The sequence below is a fragment of the Ochotona princeps genome, chromosome 28 (assembly GCF_030435755.1).
Source record: "Ochotona princeps isolate mOchPri1 chromosome 28, mOchPri1.hap1, whole genome shotgun sequence".
Lineage (NCBI taxonomy): Eukaryota > Metazoa > Chordata > Mammalia > Lagomorpha > Ochotonidae > Ochotona > Ochotona princeps.
Genome location: NC_080859.1, coordinates 199720 through 203441, shown reverse-complemented (window position 1 = coordinate 203441; position 3722 = coordinate 199720).

Genomic DNA, 3722 nt, shown 5'->3' with positions numbered 1-3722 from the left:
ATAGAATAACCTGACATGTTGTAATGGTTGAGGCCTGTTGAGGATTTTATCATTTCATTATAATCTGCCTAGACTATATTTTAGTTCTTAAATAATCAATAATTATGGGAGATGTTTGGCTTTATTTTTTAAGAAAAATGTTCAAAATATGGGCCATTTTGAGAATGTATGTACTAACTAAATATGTAAACAAGCAAAAATGCAAATTTTGACCTCAATGAAAGTCCTGGCTCTGTGTGCTACAGGTAACCTTGTAACTGCAGCTCACTAAGAAACCCAACACGAGTCAGCCAGTCACGCTCAAGAGGCTCAGCAGCTCCAGCCTGGGTGCAGACTTTAGGTTTTTCTTGAAGGTAGCATATTGATACGGTTGTGAGGGAAGAAGTTGCAGTGCTGGGAAAGGGGGACAGGCAGTTTTTGAAACTGGAACTATGTGTGTTCTTTCTATTCTGATAAAAATGTTACATCTTTGGAAATATGCTGTCAATCACAATAAAAAAAGACCCCCTGTTAATATCTGGTGGGCAGTGGACAGAGGTGATGCCTGGCATTCTCCACTGAATGTGCTCAGATGGCAGGGAAAGGCAGATGGGCTGCCCCAGGATGGAAGCCCCTCCTGGCAGGAAGGGGCTGAGACTCTGAAAGGCCCCATCCCCTGGGAATCAGTGGCCCGTCTGTGTCTCAGATGGCTTTAGCAGTTACCATTCAAGTCCATAGTGTAAAGCTGTTGTGTAAGACACACTTGTGTATGTAAGGCTGTGAAAATGTGTGTTTGTTGTGTTTGTGGGAAGGGCAAGGATGTTGCAGGTACCACTTGCTGTAGTGCCTGTCCCTCAGGAAGCTGGATCAAAGAGAGTAGAAGGTACTTTTGCAGTCTTCCCAAAAACAACAAAAAAGAGTGTGAATTGCTTTTTAACTAAAAAAATGGATTTTCAGGACCAGTTTTGTGGGGGCGTGCGGCCAACCTGCAATGCTGGTATCCCTGTGGGTGCCAGTTCATGTTGTTTTTGCTGTACTTTGAATCCAGCTCCATGCTAAAGTACCAGGAAAAGCAGCAGGAAATGACCTAAGCACTTAGACCCTGGCTTGGGTTTGGGAAACCAGAACGAGATTGCATGCTTCTGACTTGAGCCTGGCCAATGTGTGACCATCTGGGGAGTGAGCCAGGGGATGGAAGATTCTCTTTCTCTGTCTCTCCTTTTTTTCCTGTAACTCTTTTTTTTTCTTTCTAAATCTATTTTATTGTGTTGTTGTTGACAATCTTTACATAGTTAATTACAGTTAAAGAAAGAAAAAGAAAAAAAAAAGGTTCAAGGGGATGGGGAGGTGGGTAATACTATTATGTCCATATTGTTTCCATCATGTATCTGAGGTAAAGGGGGATATTGAGGGAGAAGCCCCACCCGGTTTCCCGCCCACCCCGAGTCCCGGATGTGGGGCATGCTCTGAGATATGTGCTCGAGTGGTGTTAATAGTTCTCCGGTTATGAATCGCTGCCAGTTTCGCTCGATGAGGTCATCCACTGATTGATATGGTCCATTATAAAGTCTCCGTTTGCCCCATACTTTGCTGCCAACATATAGCTGAGATGAATGATTGATCCGCTCCGTCTTCTGTCTTTTCTTGATTAGAGTTCTGAGTCCAGCATTTCGATTGGGGAGATCTCCAAAGAAACTTTGAGGTATTCCCAGACTAGTTTCTTGTATGTTCTAGCAAGCACAGGGCCCGGCACAGTCCATCACCCCGATCAGCTGGTGGTTTCAATTGCTGGGTTGGTTCTGTTTTCGGTCCCGAGTTGCACTGGAACCAATGGGTGTTGCAGTCCAGTCTGGTTCGGCCCTTACATCAACCAGTGGGAGCTGCAGCCTAGGTTGGGGCGACCCACAATAACCCCCACGAGGCCTGCCCCCTACCCTGGTTTGCCAGTATGTGTAGCAGAGGACCAGTCTGTCCCCCATCCCATTTGGCTCTTGTACTTGTCAATGGGTATTAAAGCTTAGTTCCATCTAACCAACTCAACCATCCAGCCCTCACGGGTGTTGTTGAGTGCCTCTCTATTTAGCCATCCCAGCCCCCGTCCTAGTTTTCATGCCCTCCCACAGGAATAGTGACCCAAGAAGGGGGAACCCACTTTTTCCCTCTCAGGTCTCTGTCCTGGTTTATGCACTCTTTATGTGGTTCTGTGATTTGACTTGACAGAATTAGTCCCCAGTGCCAGCTTCTGCGGCTATGCCCATACATCCCTCACCCACTCTAATTTATGCTTGCACCAGCAGGAATAATCAGCCCAGCCTGGCTTTTCCCTGGTCTAATCCACATGCAGCGCACAGGTGATGTAGCCTCGCTTAGTCTGGTCTGTCTCTATTCCAGCCCACGCTCTCCAGTGGGAGTAGCTGTCCAGCGAGGGGACCAGCCCCTTAATCCCCCTGCTGGTTCTGCCCCTCCCTTCCTGGATCTCACGTGTGCTGGTTGGATGCTGCATTCATATCCAGTACAGGCAACCACGCCCTGGCATTCCATAATGTGTACTGGTTTTGTCGCGACCAAACCCGGCTCATCCCACACTCTGTTCTGGTGATCGGATTTGCCAGTGGGTGACATGAACTGATTCAGCCTGGTCTGCTCCTGACCCATGCCGAATGTGTGCCAGTGGGAAACTTTCCATGGCCTATTCTGGGCTGTTTCCTATCATGCTTCTTGCGCTAACCTGCAGGGACTGTGTCCTGCCAGAGGAGTTGCCCAGGCTCCTCCATCAGAACCCCTCCCAATGGCAGATTTTGCGCATGCCAGGGGTCCTTGAGCCAACCCTACTCAGTTCACCTCCTGTCCTAGCAGGAACAGTGGCTTTTCCTGGCTGGCTTTCACCCCATTCTGGTTCTTGTTGTTGGATGTTTCAGCCCGGCCATGGCTCGTCCATACCCGCATACAGCTCACGCATGGCTCAAGAGGGGATTGGGACCCAGCCTAATCAGTCCCACATCTACCCTCTGGTTCTTCATGACACCAGATGGTGTAGGGATCTGAACTGGCCTGGTGCATCCAATCCCAGCCCACACTAGTGCCTCGGATGACTACAACTGTTTCCTAGATAGAATGCAGCCCCCATTCCAGCACACGCACCCCTTGGTGGGAACCTCAACCCAGTTAACGTGTCCCCATGCCTCCCCAACTGGGCCTGTTCCTAGCCGTAGATCATGAGCCTGCCAGTGGTTGCTCTGACTCAGCTTATCTCAGTCCCTCACTTTTCCTGGCCTCTGCCTTAGTCAGTGTGACTTAGCGTCCTTGACTCAACTAGCTACCTAAGCAGCGATTCAGACAACCAATACCCCAGAGCTCCCTGGCCGGGCGGCCAGCAGGCACAGCCTGGCACCACATGGTGCACTGGCCACCCTGGGGGAGGCCAAGGACTCGTACACTGCCTTGCAGCAGTGTCTTTGGCGTGAGCCCCCAGCATTGGGTCCGACCCGGCAGGGGCACCCCCCACAGCCGCCACACTGTGAGGAGCGGCACTTGCCCCCGATCCCAAGGCCCGAACCTCCTGTAACTCTTTCAAACAAACAAATCTTTTAAAGTAAACCTAAATATTTTCAAAAGAAAACTCTAAAAGGCTTTTTTTTATCTTAGTTTGCAAAAGTCATGCATTCCAAGTTTATTGTGTGAAACATCTTGCAATTCTAAGTTTTCATTTCCGTGATCAAGTTCCTGATGTTCATTTATTGTCA